Source organism: Danio rerio, chromosome 5 (genome assembly GCF_052040795.2).
Source record: "Danio rerio strain M-AB ecotype USA chromosome 5, GRCz13ab, whole genome shotgun sequence".
Taxonomy (NCBI): domain Eukaryota; kingdom Metazoa; phylum Chordata; class Actinopteri; order Cypriniformes; family Danionidae; genus Danio; species Danio rerio.
In genome coordinates, this window is record NC_141025.1 from 31,790,979 (window position 1) to 31,808,610 (window position 17,632).

Here is a 17,632-nt window from a genome sequence, read left to right on the forward strand (position 1 = left end):
ACAAAAGAAACTGGTCATGGGATCTTAATGGTCTACAACAGGGGTGTCAAACTCAATTCCTGGAGGGCCGAAGCCCTGCACAGTTTAGTTCCAACCCTGCTCCAACACACTTACCTGTAGGTTTCAAACAAGCCTGAAGGACTCAATTAGTTTGATCCGGTGTGTTTAATTAGGGTTGGAACTAAACTGTGCAGAGCTGCGGCCCTTTTGGAACTGAGTTTGACACCTGTGGTCTAAAAGCTCTAAATGGCCTAATAAGCTTGCTGACATAGGCCGGGGCAGAATTGTGCAAAGCTTTATAAGTGAAACGAATAATTTTAAAATCAACTCTGTATTTTATAGGTAGCCAGTGCAATGAGGCGAGGACAGGGGAGATATGATCTCTTTTCTTAGTTCCTGTTGTTAATCTGGCGGCTGCATTTTGGAACCAGCTGTAGCCGAGAGAGTGTTGACTAAGGTAGGCCAATGTACAAAGAGTTGCAGTAGTCTAACCGAGAGGAGATTAAAGGATGGGTTACGATTTCTAAATCTTTTTTTAGAAAGAAATGGATTAACATTTGCCACCAATCTAAGCTGGAAAAAAAAGATGCTCTTCACAACCGCATTTACATGTTTGTCAAACTGCAAGAGTTGATCAAAGATAACTCCGAGATTTTTGGCTTGATTGTACAGATTGTCATTTAGGATTCCTAGCTGAGTTTTAATTGAATTGTTGGTAGCAGCAGGACCTAATATTAACACTTCTGTTTAATTTTCATTTAGTTGCAGAGAGTTATTTGTCATCCAGGTCTTAATGTCGGTAAGGCATATGAAAAGATTTTCTAATGATAAATTTGCTAGTTTGATTGGAAAGTATAGTTGGAGATCATCAGCATAGCAGTGATAGCTTATGTTATGTTTGAGGAGTATTGAGCTTAAAGACAGAGGTAAAGTAAAACAGAACAGAAACTGCTTAGCAGCAAGTTGACAGCCTGAATTATGAACTGATAAAAAGACCCCCCTCCCTCCAAGAAAAGGAACAGAAATATATGCAAATTAGCATATATTTCATTAATGTTTTCTCACTGACATAATAGTTAAACATAATGTTGTAGAAAATGTGTAGCCTAATAGAAAGATCAGTGTTTGCCATTATTAATGTGTGGTAATAACTATTAGATTAAAAAAACAAAAAAACGTTTCACCTTTCACCTAGTGAACCTAGAACTGAACCATACTCACCGTGGATAGGGTGACTTGAAGCATTCTGCAGCAAGCACACTGAAAAACTGTTCACACAGCGTCGTGTCTTGATCATCTTCACCTATAGAGAGCGCTAAAAGCTCCACTGATGACCTAGTTCTTCTCCATCTTTATCCATGAAGAACCGAAGATGGACACAGATGAACAGGTGCAGACCGCACCGCTTTTTATCATCAATTATCAAAGGAGACGCTATTGGCTTCAAGGTAGTCACATACTGAATATTCATGATAAATTAAAATAATATTGTTTTTGTGCATGATGTAGCAGCGCCCGAACAGCGTGTTGTTTTGTTTTGGTCACAAATTTTAAGGTTCACGAAACTTCCACCATCAGACACACACACACTTACAAACGCAGCACATTTAATTAATAGGTCAAAGTAATTAAAATCAACGAAACAACTGCAGTTGATAAGGTGTATATATTGTGCTCAAACTGAGAATAAAAGTTTATGCATATTTGCATAAAACGCAAAAAATGGAAATAGTAAATACAGATAGAAAATGTTAAAAAGCATGCTCAGTTTTTTTATTTGTATTCTTTGATTCTGTAATAATGGGCATTTTAGACACTAGAAAACTAGAAAATGTTTCATTTCCATCTCTGAAATCTACTCACCTTAATCTAGAAACAGCATATCAGTACACTCAAACCACCCTGAATGCTATAGAAAGTGCCTAGTAACATCTTGGCAACCACCTATAATCATGAAAAATACCTACAGTACCACTCAAAATAACATAAAAACAACACAACAATATCTGGCAACCAATCAGAGCATCTCAGAAATTGCATAGTGATGTTTGTTATAGCATACTGCATATCCTTAGTTTTGAATAACCAAGCTACACTTTCTAAAGTCTAGTTATTTTAATTTTTTAAATAATTTTATATAATGGAATTTACACTAGGTACCCACATATGTTTTGTCTTTCTCTTTTTAAACACCGCTACCTTTAGGATAGTTCCTGTCTCCCTCAGTTCTCCATCTGATTCCACACAGTCTCACTTTCTTCTGGACCACATACTGGTTAAACGTCATCATCCCGAAAAGGTGCTTCTGCATATGCTGTTAAAGCAAATACACACCCTACTGTGTAGGAAAACATTCACACACATGATTGGCAAACGCTGACAGGTACACAAACATGCAGGTGTGTGATGGTGATAGTCCCCTGAAGAGTTCTGCACAATGTTTGAGCTTCATTCATGCTCGCACACACACACACACATTGGCATGCTATATATAGAAGGGGAAAACAAACAGTGTTTCTGGTCTGGTTCAGATGAAAGTGTAATTAAGCCACCAATGTGGGCATCTTTTTGCAGCACATCACAGGGTTGTGCATTTGTTTCATGGTTATTAAATTTACCAAATGCACTGAAAAAGACTGTGTGTAAATAATGTGTGAGGTAAATGTGTGAATAAATATACAACTGTAATGCACTCTGGAATTGACGATTACATTTATGTTTTTGGGCTTTTTTTCTGTGTTTGCTCAAAATAGCCCAAAATAGGGTAATGTACACACTGCACACAGTTGTATCTTGACACAAAGAGAAAACATTGCTGGACCAAAATTTGTTTTGCTATAGTTTCTATAAGAACCCATTTCTGCCACTTCATAAAAATAAATCATGTGTAGCTTGAATTATAACTTTGACATAAAAATCAATATAAAGATGAAACTATAAAATCAGTCATAATCTATAATCTGTTCTAGTTTAATATGATTCATGAACTTTTGTTATTTTTTTTACCTTATATATATATATATATATATATATATATATATATATATATATATATATATATATATATATATATATATATATATATATAAATCAGCCAATCACGTGGCAGCAACTCAATGCATTTAGGCTTGTAGACATGGTCAGGACGATCTGCTGCAGTTCAAATTAAGCATTAGAATGGGAAAGAAAGGTGATTTAAGCCACTTTGAACATGGCATGGTTGCTGGTGTCAGACTGGCTGGTCTGAGTATTTCAGAAACTGCTTACTTTCTGGTATTTTCATGTACAACCATCTCTAGGTTTTACAGAGAATTGTCCGAAAAAGAGAAAACATTGAGTGAGAGGCAGTTCTGTGGGTGCAAATGCCTTGTTGATTCCAGAGGTCAGACAAAAATGGCCAGACTGGTTTGAGCTGATAGAAAGGCAACAGTAACGCAAATAACCACTCGTTACAACCGAGGTATGCTGAAGAGCATCTCTGAACACACAACACATCCAACCTTGAGGTGGATGGGCTACAGTAGCAAAAGATCACACCGGGTGCCACTCCTGTCAGCTAAGAACCGGAAACTGCGGGTACAATTGCACAGGCTCACCAAAATTGGACAATGGAAGATTGGAAAACATTGATTCTCGATTTCTGCTGCGACATTCTGATGCTAGGGTCAGAATTTGGGGTCAACAACATGAAAGCATAGCTCCATCCTGCCTTGTATCAACGGTTCAGGCTGCTAGTGATGGTGTAATGGTGTGGTGGAGATCTTCACACTTTGAGCCCATTAGTACTAATTGAGCATCCTGTCAGGGCCACAGCCTACCTGAGTATTGTTGTTGACTTTGTCCATCCCTTTATGACCACAACAGTGTACCCATCTTCTGATGGTTACTTCCAGCAGGATAATGCGCCATGTCATAAAGCACAAATCATCTCAGACTGGTTTCTTGAACATGACAATGAGTTCATTGTACTCAAATGGCCTCCACAGTCACCTGAACTCAATCCAGTAGAGCACCTTTGGGATGTGGTGGATGGGAGATTCGCATTATAGATGTGCAGCCGACAAATCTGCAGCAACTGCATCAATATGGACCAAAATTTCTGAGGAATATTTCCAGTACTTTGTTAAATCTTTGCCATGAATGATTAAGGCAGTTCTGAAGACAAAAGGGGATCCAACCCAGTATTAGTAAAGTGTACCTAATAAAGTGACCAGTGAGTGTATGCATCAATACACACATTCACACACACACTCATACACTATGGTCAATTTTAGCATACCCAATTCACCTGTACCACATGTCTTTGGACTGTGGAGCAAACATGAAACCCATGTGAACACGGGGAGAACATGCAAACTCCACACAGAAATGCCAACTGACCCAGCCAAGGCGCGAACCAGCAACCTTCTTGCTGTGAGGGGAATGTGCTACCCACTCCGCCACCACATTGCCCTTTTCAATTCATCAAAATAAAATGCAAAAAAAAGTGGCACAACTGTTATAAACAATGATAATAATAAGAAATGTCACTTTGACAATATCAGCGTATTAAAATGTAGATCATCTAAAGCAGGGGTCACCAACCCTGTTCCTGGAGAGCTACCTTCCTGCAGATTTTAGTTGCAACCCTGACCTAACACACCTGTTTGTAATTATCAAGTGCTGCTTTAGGTACTATTAATTGGTTCAGGTGTGTTTGATCAGGGTTGGGACTGAATTCTGCAGTAAGGTAGCTCTCCAATAACAGGGTTGGTGACCCCTGATCTAAAGGTTCATTTGACACTGAAGACTGAAATAATTCCTGAGATTTTGAAGTATATTCACATACAATTAGGTAATTCTAACGTGATAATTACAATTTTAACTAATTTAGCAATATGTGTATTTTGTAAAACTGCTTTAGATTGATCATTATTGTGAAAAGCACTACACAAAGAAAAAAATCGAAAAATTGCTATTTTTTTATTACTGTTTTCTAGATTAAATAAATAAAGCCTTTTTTACCATAACTGTAATTTTTCCAAAAACCTTATGAATTTTACACAGGTTTTGAACAAACACACTTGATTTGCCTATAATTTTAAATAAAATATATATAAAGTAAGTATATTGTAAGTAAATTGGGATAATTTTTGACAAAGCAATTCCCAGTGTCATGGATGGGTTCAGCAATATATAGTAATGTTTTGTTGGCTTTCCGATGTGACATTTTCCTGAGAGCTATTGTTCTGTCTGTTCTGACACATCAGCCCGCTTGAACTTTAAACGAGACTAAAATGACAGGCTTTACATCACTTTATTCTTCCTCTTTCCATCTGTGGCTTCTTTTAATTTTCCTCAGTCAAGTACAGACTAGAGAAGACTGCTGAGCGTGCATCCGCGCACACACACACCTTCAGAATAGCCCCCCGTTTGTTCCTATTGATGTGTGTGTGTCTTGTTGCTGCCGCAGTATTAGAGGGAGATTTTGCTGCAGGGGTGTGACAAGGCAGTGTAAACAGTTTTCCCCTTCATTTGCTTCTCTCTCTCTATTATCATTACGACTGCATCGCTCCTAGGCTGATGATGCTCCGTTTTCATAATGGCGCTTTAGAAAGCACGCTCAAATTGAAAGAACAGATTAGCCGTGTTGTGTGTAGATTTGATGACCTGATTTTAAAGTCACATTTAGTTATGTAACAAGTTGTTTTTATTTTGATGGAATGTTTATGTGATTGTCTCACTGGTGTGAGAGTAACAGGGTTAAAGGACTGGTGGAGTTGAAGGACCGCTGGTATCTGTGTTTGGTCATATTGCTCAACCAGCTTTGAAACTCAGTGCTTTATATAAACATTCATGTGTGTTTATAGTGATGTTAGTGTGTTTAGTTTTCAATGATTTATTGAGTTGTTGTGGTTTATAGAAATTTAGGTAGATTGACTATGCAGATGGAATTAAAATGTGCCATAAACATTACTGGGCTGTAATAAGAATTATATAAATTATTTTTTATTGCCAATGCAACCTTCCATGGATATCTTGGTAATGAAATGGTCATTTTAGTTTTAAGAGTTGTCAAATAAACTGCTACTTATTGATCAATCCATCCCACTATTATTCAGAATACACAGTGCTTTACTTGTTCTTGACGATTCAATATTTAAAAGTGAACTAAAGTCATTTTTACAAGATACAACATGGAATATGATTTACCCATAGCAGCATAACAATAGAGTAGTGCAAGAATTAAGTCAAAACTAATTCACAGTAGGTTCCCTTCAGAATTCCTATAGGTTTATGCAATGGGGTTTTCAGTTAACCCTTTAACTACCCCACCTAGAAAAACATGTTTGGATTGCATTTCTTAACTCGTAATGTCGCTAGTTAACACACTCAATGCATTTTTTTTTCAAAACACCCCATCATTTCTAAAATATCAGCCTCTACCAAATGGTTTATGTCGGTTTGTGGTAAAAGTACCGGAATCAATACATAATACAATAATACAGTTTATACTATACTATGAAAAATCTAATATTATGAAGTGAAAGACCAATTTATTTAATAACATAATCAAAATTAAACATTTCTGAACACTAAATCATCTTTATTTTTTTTAATTATGCCTTAAAATACTTCAGAATCTCATTTAACATGTTTTCTTGTTGGCTTTTTACAATAAAATTAAAATCCAGTGTAGTAGTGCAACAAGATTATGTTGCTTGTTTTTTTTTTTTGTGAACCAGCAATGCTGTATGTGTAAACCATTATTTAAACCAGTCATTCTTTAAATGTCTTTTTTAGTCAAAACATTGTCAACTATTTAGTAAAGCGGGCAGTCAAAATAAGGTAACTAAACAATACTTTATGTGTGAACTCTATAATTTCTTTTGTGTTTTTTTTTTTTTTTGGCTATTGAGAGTAAAACATTCAGCACTTAAACATTCATCTAAACCAGGGGTCTCAAACTCGCGGCCCGCGGGCCATTTGCGGCCCTCAGTGCAATATTTTGTGGCCCGCGCCGACCGCTGTACTCTGACAGAATCAGCGGAGCGGGGAGAGAGAGCGCTCCCCGCTTCGCTGATTCTATCCGTACACAGCGCGCTTGTCACTCAATGCGCGTTGTCGCGCGCGTTCTGGTCAGCTGTGTTGTCGCGCGCGTACTCAAGAGCGGTGTTATCGCGCGCCTACTGAACAGCGGGACCGAGGGTGTGTCGCGTCGCGGGGGCACTTTTGATCATTTTGGAAGGGCACTTTCTATGCAAGACTAAAAAGGGCATGTGCTCTGCACAGGTTGAGCCCTATGTGTGCACGTGCCTGCCCTGCATCTTATATATATTGATATTATAGGTAGATACAGACTGGTACAGACTGATGTGACTGGAGTGGGGTGGGGGTGTTTTATTTATACATATATACGCCTTTTTTTAGGTGAGGGAATGGAAGTTTTGAGTGAGTTCCCCCACTTTTTTCCCTAGGACTATAATAAGTCAAAGTACAGGTCTAGACTTAATGATGATCATCTTCAAGTCATACTGAGGGTCTCAACTGCTTCCGCTCTAAAGCCAAATGTGGTTCAGATTTGTGAGAAGAAGCGCTGTCAAGTCTCTGGCAGCAAGGAGTAGGCAAAAGATGCCATGTTCAGAAGAACTGTTCATAATCTTCACTCAATGTTCTATTAATGTTCAGGACACTTCATGTTCAGAAGAAATAATTAAAACTGTTAATAATGACATTTGAGGACTTTTTTTTGTAAAATCCCTTATGCGGCCCAGCCTCACCCAGACTTTGCCTCCTGCGGCCCCCAGGTAAATTGAATTTGAGACCCCTGATCTAAACCAAGGATTCTCAGGTCTGCCCTTTGAATTTCACTTTTCTACAGAGTTTGGCTCAAACTTTACTTCCTACGGTGTGCTGAAATTGCATACCTTTTGAGTACTACTAATTTAAACATATGGCATGTCAAATAAAGTATTATACAATTCTATGCACCTTGAAAATGAGTTGCATGAATGGAATTTGAACATCCTACATCTGCCATTTGATCATTAACTAATCACTTACTAGCTTCAGTTCTGCTGCTTCACCTTCATTCCAGATCTTATGTTTCCTCTAGGGATTGTCTATTGGGTGCACTCTTTACTTAACAGTTGTTGTTGGTGAGAGATTTTACTAATTTAGATTAGTTCTTTTTCATTGTTTATTTCAAGTCTGTAAGACTTATTTGAGTTAATATTTAGGTTATTCACTAAAATGTATTATTTAAATCGTTCATGGAGCTGAATGCAGTAAATAGTCTGTATAAAAAAGGTTGAAAATAAACCTGTGCAAACAATCTAGCCTTAACCAAATTATTTAACAAAAAAAGATTACTTCAGTAAAATATTGGTAGTCTTTTAATAAGCATGATGTGCACAAGAGGTTATGAAACGTGAATTGTTTGTTTTGAAACTTTTGAATCGGAAGTTGTCAAAACGTTACTCAAAACACACATGGTTGTTGTCATGCGGTGAACTCGGCCAATCGTTAAATATTGGTGTTGTCATCGCAGATGCTGCACTGGCTGAATCAGTTTTCTGGTCTCGGAATGCTGTCACAATACTTTGATGCCACATGTGATAGCGTCGATGCGGACAAAATCTCTAACCAGCATGTACCGCTTTTAGACAGATTTTGATCGATCTGCGCAGCGCTGCATGAAGTCGAAATTATTAACACCTATTATGTACTGTCCTCATATTGATGATAAAATAAGTCAGTTATAAGAAATTAATTATTAAAACTTATATTTTTGCAAATTGGTTGAATTTTTTTTTCTGTAAAACAATAATATATAAAAAAAAAAAATAGAAAAAAATCCTGTTTCCCACCTGTTGTTAGTCTTATGAGTTTCACCTGCGTCTCCTTAATTAGTCCTAATATGTGCTGTGTATTTTAGTCCTTGGCTGCGTCCGAAACCGCATACTTCCATACTATATAGTACGCTAAAATCAGTAAGCGAGCCGAGTAGTATGTCCGAAATCATAGAATTAGAAAATTAGTAGGCGAGAAATACCCAGATGACTTGCTACTTCCGGCGAGATTCTAGAGTGCGCATCCCATGCACGCTGCGCTATCCCATAATGCCCCATGAGAGAATTCATAGCTGCGTCCCAAATGGCACACTATACACTATGCACTCATGCACTATGTACTTACACACTCAACAGGATAGTATATGTATGTAGTGTTGTCCCAAATGGCACACTAATGTTTTTTTACTAAGCGGAAATTCAAACCGTTTCCCTGATGACGTTTGACTGTTGCCAAATCAGTGAAATAAACGACCGAATTATCATATAATACCTGCCGTGAGTATTGCCGCATTTACCATCGGGAGGCGCAATAATCACTCTCGTAGGAGAATTTTGCTTTCACCATCCAAAATAAATAGTTATTGAACATGTGCGTCCGATCGCTCCGCCCCTTCCGCTACGTAAGCAAACCTGCGGTCGTTGATTGCGTGAAGTGTCCATCATTACACACTTCATTTTAGCGGCTGAATGAGTGCATCATCCGGGTAATTAAAGTGCACTTATTATTTTGAGAGTTTTCAATGTGAACACACTACTTACAATATTTATACTACAAAATGGCGTAAAATAGTGCATAAGTATGCGATTTGGGACGCAGCTCATGAATGGAAGTGAGGCGACGCAACTGACGCAGGTAGGTCACATGACCATGACAAAAGGGCGGATGAAGTACGTCCGAATTCCATTCATACTTTTCACATTCATACTGTATAGAACATACTTTTCTAACGGCCGAGTAGTACGTTTAAATTCAAATGCAGTACCTACTGAGTAGTAGGCGGTTTCGGACGCAGCCCTTGTGTTTAGTTTGTTCCTTGTGTGGGATTACACATCATTCTATATTGTCTACAACCTTTGATTCCTGTGTGTCGATGTTTCAGTGTTTCCAGTGAGTGTTACATAAATAAATGTGTTTTAATAATCCCTGCGATCCTGTGCCTTTGTGAGACAGCGAGTCGTGGTAGCATTAACTGCAATAAAATTGTATTGAAGTTTTGAATTTTATGCCTAAACATTGCCCAAAGTATTGGATATGCATAAGGATTAACAGTATATTATAAATGTTTTGTGTAATTTACATTAGATTCTCCAACACAATCTCACGGCAATTCGTAACTTTTTGATTTAGTGGCTAATTCGTATGAATTCGTACGATCTAATTTTTACAATTTGGTACGATTTGCTCATCACCCAATGACAGTTGGGGTTAGGATTGGGGTTGGGTGCCACGCCTCTTTTTTTAAATCTTACATTTTTGTACGACTGAACTGAACTGTACGAATTCGTACGAATTAGCCACTAAACTGACAAAACGTAAAATACATTTCCTCGTGAGATCTGGCTGGATTCTCCTACTTCAGTGCAGATTTACTGTGAATATGGTTTTCATTGTTAAAAAAAAATTAAATATTAACATTTTTAAATTTCCTACAATGATTATGAATCTGCATTCCTGCACAGCCTGTGTGGTGCGCAGAGAAACAGAAGTCCTCTGAGGTGATCCGGGGTTAAACTTAGTTTCAGCATGGAGCCGTATAATCCGTCAGAGCCCAGCAGGCCTCAGCACACAGAGGCACTGTTCTTCTCTCCTCAAGAGGGAGGGAAGCAATTTGTCATCTAGGAAAAGTTTTTGGCATGGCCAGGGACTGAGAGATTTCTCTTCTCAATGTTATTGTAGCATTAAACAGTGCAGATAGAAAATGAGTTCAAAGAGATGTGTCAGTGCGGAAAGCTGGGTGACCGAGAAAGAAATTTCCTGTCTGCGTTTCAGAGATGAACCTTGAGAAATCCTCATAACCTGTAGAAGACCAGATCAGCAGAGTGAGGCCACGTGTAACAACATGCATAAATAATGGATTATGAGCATGACAGGTGCTGATAACACTCACATATTGTTACAGAAGCATGTGCAAACCCTGCTTCACATGAATACTGATGCTGCAGCATACAGTACACAATACAGCACATTCAGTGAAGGATGTTTTGAATTTAATTTGTTCTGAATGAAGTGCTGAGGTCTAGATTGTTGCTGAAACGTGTACCGCAAATAAAGAAGCTATTGAAGGATTAATCCTTATTAAAGTATATTTGGAAAATTAAATAGACTAGAGGCAGGAAAAGAGTTACGAGATGTTCTTTCTTGGTGAGATTGGCAACTACAGATGAATTTGTTCCTTTGGGATGTTAATATTGGTCCAGGAGCTTTCCACAATTAGTATAAAAGATGTAGCATTTTAATATTGCAAGATCTATGCAATATTTCTTCAGCTTTCACCATTATTGTTTTTGTGATAATAGTTGAATCATTGAGGAAAAGTGGGTAACATTGTTTTAAATGAGATTTCCCTGTATATTACAATGTGTGCTGTTTAAGTTATAGATTTTGTAAAACTATGATTTACACAAGATACTTATTAAAATGTCATCCAGTTTAACCAGTTTTTATAGTTTATAAACAAAGAATTTTGCCTGGCATATTTAAACAAGAACTATTTAATGACATCCAAAATGGCTAATTACTGCTAATTGTAAATGTGTAAATTTTGTCACTGTTTCCACAAGGATTTGTCATCAAGAAGGTTTAAATAAATGAAAAACTAATTTACTATGATTGCATATTCTTTAATATATTTTACAGGTCATAATATGTATGTTTTATTTTTGCGTCAATATATCTGTACACTGAATAAAAATGGAGCATTCAACCTTTAATTTTTTTTGCATATATATATATATATATATATATATATATATATATATATATATATATTATATATATATATATATATATATATATATATTAGGGATGTGTGAAGCAGCCGGTATTTGTATTTGTATTTGTTGAGGGGGGAAAAGTATTTGTATTTGTATTTGTATTTGTTGAGGGGGGGAAAGTATTTGTATTTGTATTTGTTGAGAGGGGAAAAGTATTTGTATTTGTATTTGTATTTGTATTCGAGTAAAATTCAAAATGGCGCAAAAATATATTTTTCTATTACACTTCAAATTTACGTTATAGTGAAAGTATTGTTTAATTATACCCATTATATAAATCTAGATATGCAATATTGGCTGTTGTTTTTGAACATGTGATAAGAAATGTCATTGAAAAGAAAATAACATAGAAGCCATTATCTCATCCATGGTTAAACCAACAACTAATAAAATACCATTGTGAATATTATGAACCCCACCACCACCGTTCTTGTTTAAGGACACTGAATAGACAGAATAAAAACAAATAATACTTCAAAAAACTGTTCTTCTTCTGAAAGAACTTTTTTCCAATGGACAGAATTCCAAATACTAAAATTAACTAAATAAATCTAAATAAAACCCTGCCTGGGAGATCTGGCAGAACAAAAGTATTCTATATAATACTAAAAGATACAGCCCTGCTATTGTCATCTGCCTGCCACAAAAAAGACACAAAGTTTGTTTGTTTGTTTTTTTATGTTTGAAACTGACTTGCTGGGGCAGAATGTGGCTGTGTTGATGGTTTGGTGCTTGTGGAGGATTTAGCAGAACATAGCTGTGCTGATTGAGGGGATAGATGCTTGTGGGGGGTTCACAGACAGTATCAGGAGAGGATGCTTTTAGTGCATGTGATAATACATTACATAGACGGTTGCGCGGTGGCACAGTGAGTAGCACTGTCGCCTGACAGCAAGAGGGTTGCTGGTTCGAGCCCCGACTGGGTTCTCCCCATGTTGGCGTCGGTTTTCTCCAGGTGCTCCGGTTTCCCCCACAGTCCAAACACATGCAATACAGGTGAAGTGGGTAAGCTAAATTGTCCCTATTGTATGTGTGTGAAAGAGATTGTATGGATGTTTCCCAGTGCTGGGTAGCAGCTGGAAGGGCAGCCACTGCATAAAACATATGCTGGATAAATTGGTGGTTCATTCCACTGTGGCAACCCCAGATTGATAAAGGAATTTAGCCGAAAAGAAATGAATGAATGATTATGGATAGAAGATGTTGACAGATGTTTAATATCTCTGCCTCTGCTGATTTCACTTTTGCACACATTATACAGTATCACTTTGTTTTATCTGCAGCACCACTGACTGTAAAATGCTTCCACACAGAACCTGAAGGTTTTTTTTTTCTTTTGACTGGTGGAGGACCAAGAAATGGGTCAGCAGCAGTCTTTTTCACTCTTTTTCTGGGTGCCCAAATGTATTTGAGGAGTTTCAAGTGAATAAAAAGTGAGGGGAAGCTATGTTAAGGTTAACTAGTCTATAGCATATATCTTGCTGTCTGCAAAAGACAGTAATTTAGACGTACCATATAACTCCCATAGGTGCATACTATTCGACACAACTGCAAAAGCATCGTTTTAACCTTTATAAATGAACGTTAACGTTACTCTGTCAACAGTCTATTGTCTAAATTACCGCGCTAACAGAGCTAACGTTGCGTAAACAGAGCACCCGGTTGCAGACGTCAATAATGCAGCGTAATAGAATATCCCGATCAAACTCCGCTTCAACTCCGCTACAAGTTTATAAACTGCCTTTGGAACCCAATTAAGGTACAAAAATCTATTTAACAAAAATAGTGATGCAGTGAAGTATGTTTTTCGCTCAGCCGAGCCTTCTGTCTGTTGCTGTGGAGAAGCTTGTGCCAGACACCTTTTATCTCCGCCCGCCCTCCGACTTCTGACTGAGGCTGTACTCACACTAGGTACAGTTGCCTCGAACCGGGCCAAAGCACGCTTGTCCCCCCTCCCGTCTCCCCAGACGGCCCGCGCTCACACCATATCGGGCCTCGGCACGCTTACGTCATCGCTGCTGCTCTGTTCAGTGAGAAGCGCTCTCTATGGCAAGCCTTTTTAGCATTTAAATCTTTGTTCTGACTCCATAAATATCTTAGAGATATCTCTAATTATATTTTGACTATTCATAATTATAATTCCACTACTCAGAATGACAATTAGACATATCTGCAATTACAATTGTACTAGTACGAAATCAGATGAATTTTGACTAGTAACAATTGTAATTGATATCTCTGAGTTTTTACTAGTCATAATACATTTGGGGATGTCTTTAATTCATCATATTTAGAGATATTTACAAATATATTTGAAGATATCTCTAATTAATTTACTAAAAGTCTAATTACAGTTGTAGATATCTTGAATTGGATTTTTGACTAGTCAAAATTCATTTGGAGATATCTCTAATTACAATTGTGACTAGTCAAAACTTATTTAGAGATATCTGCAAATATTTTTCAATGGAAGTCAATGGAGGAATATGACTAGTTAGTCATAATATATTTGCAGATATTTCCAATCTGACTAGTCGAATTATAATTATGACAAGTCAAAATATAATTAGAGATATCTCTAAATATATTTATGGATAGTCAGAACAAATATTTAAATGCTAAAAAGGCTTGCCATAGAGAGCGCTTCTCACTGAACAGCGCAGCAGCGATGACGTAAGCGTGCCGAGGCCTGATATGGTGTGAGCGCGGGCCGTCTGGGGAGACGGGAGGGGGGACAAGCGTGCTTTGGCCCGGTTCGAGGCAACTGTACCTAGTGTGAGTATTTAAAAACAGAATATTTTAAATTGAACTATTGCCATATTCTGGAAATAAATCCTCTAATTAAATATGCATATTTAACATTTTGAAAACACAGTGGTGTTTAAAAATGGACATTTTACCCCAAACACTTTGAAGTGCTCTCCTAATTATTATTGTTATGTCAGAGCTGTGCATCATTTTTTGTCTGTTTTATTAAGTTATTATGCTTTCCTGAAGCTTGGAGCTAAGAGCATAGCACAATTTTATGTTTACTCATTATTATTTTTAGCTTTTATTCCTGTAAACAACAACAGAATGTGCATGTTTTGCACCATGTGACTTCCTGGCACTATTCCAGCTGTGCTCGTACAGTATGTCGAGTAGACAACATGCATGCTCTAGTTGGTCGATTCCACTGCAGGGGCTCATGAAGGGCTGTGAATGAGTCACATGGAGCCTGCTGTGTTCATTAACATGCATGTGCTTCGTGATGAATGGGGAACCATCACGAATATGAATGAGTGTACAGAATGTGAACTTGAGTCTGGTTAGAGTGGCGCACTGCAGCTGATTACACAGATCAGTCTGAAATAAAAAAATTACAAATGGTCCTAAAGCACACAGGAGGCTTTGCTCATTTTCAAAGCCTGAAGCCAGACACACTTTTACCATCTATCCTTAGCATCGGTGCTAAACAGGCCATAAGCTGTTTAATTAGGTTGAGCATCTTTGTCTATCAAACACACACTCGTCTGCAGAAACGTCTTGTACATAACCAACACATTGCATTACACTCTACGGTCCATGTCCTATTCAGTGCTCGCAAATGAGCGAATGTGTTTCAAGGTGGCATGAAAATTAAGAGTAATTTTTAAACTAGCAATTAATTTAGCATGTCAGTCTGAATTAGCAAGCCTATAAGCTTCTAATTGCATTAGTGGTAAAGATAATGAGTTCATAATGGGAGTGCTGTGTTCTGCGATTTACCTGTATTCTTCTGTATTGACGTATTGGGTTTGTTTTTTTCTTTTTTACTCTTGTAATATCTTATCGTTTTGCTTATATATAAAATATTTTTTTTTTCTTATTGGTCATTTACAACATTCTGCAATCAAATATTTGATAATTGCATTTGCATAATTGCAAATGCATTTTTGACAGAAATATATGTAATAATAACTGATCAACTTTAATAACAGACCCTACTGTCTGAGACTTTAATAAAAAATATATATATATTACTTTTTTTAATAACATTGTTTGAGCTAATAATTTTTTTATCTTGTGAGCTCTAGAAATGTGATTTTTTTTTCTATAGACAAACTATATACAAACACACTATACTATCCCATAACCCTACATATGAACTTCCCAGAAAACCAACAAAAAATATAATTTTTAAAAGTTATTTACTTAAAGAAAACAGACTTTAAAGCCATTTCTTTGATTACACACAGTGTTTACATTGTTATACCCATGTCATTGTATGTGTGTCCTCATAAACATTCAAGCACATACATATGTATACATTTAGTGAAGAATGATGAAAGTGCAAATTTACACAGCTAAAGGCAAAACTAATACTTTTTCTTGTTTAAAAAAAAAAAAAAAAATATATATATATATATATATATATATATATATATTTAAGGTCAATATTTTAGCCCACTTAAGATATATCTTCATTGGCTAGAAAACAAACCACTATTGTCCAATGACTTGCCTATCAAGGTAAGCATTTAAATAGCATTTTAAGCTTATTGCAACTTGCTGTAACTGAAGGATGCTGGCAACAGAGTTGAGGATCCAATGGCAGTGTCTTTATTAATGCTAAAGACAGGCAGACAGGCAAGGTTCAATCATAGGACCAAACAGAATCATCAATGGCAATCCAAAATCATGGTCAATAAACAGGCAAGGGGTCAGTTTGGGCTGCTAAATCAAAAATCAGTAAACAAAGCAAAGATCAAACACAAAAAACAAGGCAAGGAAAACACGTTGTAATGGTTACAGATAACAACAAGACTCAGCACTGTGCGTGTGCTACTGCGGTTTATTCATAGTCCATGTAATCCGTTCATCATGATCCTGTGATTGTAATCAATGTAAAGCATGAACTGGTGTGTGTGTGGTGCAAGACAGGATTTGTAGTTCATGTGGTGGCAGAATTGTAGTCTGAGTGAAAATGAAGTTTCTCCAACGATCTGCAGTAACTAGATCGCTGGTGACTGTAACACTTGTAAAATGTAATGTAATGTCTTCATGGCAAAGACAAAAAAAAATAGTTACTTGAAAAATAGTTATTAAAGTTGGTATTGTTAAAAATATGTTAAAAAATTTTTATCTTTAAACAGGACTTGTGATATATTTTAAAAAATTCTCAACAAAAATAATTAGATCTAGTACGTTTCATGTCCACATATTTATTTGATTAATAAAAAGGCCTTGACTGTTCATATTGCTGTTCTGTTGTACTACAGAGTTCATTTTTTATCAGTGAAGTATGGTTGGATGCCTCCATTATGTTGAAAGCATGATTTTGTGAACGAGTTAGAACTTATCCTCAGGGCTTTTTTAGAGATGGGAGAACTGTCTGTTCCCTTCTGCTACTCACTATCTTTCTTTCTATATTAATGAGAAAAGATAAAAAGTGTGGCATCTTACTTATTTTGCCTCTATATTTAATGAAGCGTTCTTTTAGCATAAGTTTGTGTTATTTTTATTCCCTAAAAGCACAATTTAGCTGAGTTTTTTGGTGTGTAGGGTGCTATTCTTAGCTTTGACCTTTGTATCGGTCTCTAGCGTTTGAGGAGGAATTGCAAATAAGCTGACTGCACTAAAACGTGCGCAGAATGACTTCATTCATAATCAGACAGCATGAATATCTTGAGGCCTGCCGCACACTATATCTTATGCTTTTCATCTGCTGGAGTACTCTAGTTTCAGTTCAGTTTTGCTCTCCATTGTTGCATAATTTTGGCTTTTGATCACTTTACGTAGTTTGAAACTGCAAGCTTTGGTTGTGGATGTTGGATTCATTCAGG

At 36.8% G+C, this 17,632-nt stretch overlaps 1 long non-coding RNA gene across 7 annotated transcripts in view; it reads left to right on the forward strand.

The window, feature by feature from the left end:
- Window positions 1-1,332: 1,332 nt before the first annotated feature.
- The window catches only part of LOC147844013 (uncharacterized), a 187,318-nt gene continuing 171,018 nt past the window's right edge, over window positions 1,333-17,632 (forward strand). For 6 of the 7 annotated variants that reach the window (XR_015491305.1, XR_015491302.1, XR_015491298.1 and 3 more), the window contains exons 1-2: window positions 1,333-1,448; window positions 2,206-2,299. This is a non-coding gene — a long non-coding RNA (uncharacterized LOC147844013). The remainder of the gene's footprint in view (window positions 1,449-2,205; window positions 2,300-17,632) is intronic. The other variant, XR_015491299.1, reaches the window with a different exon arrangement.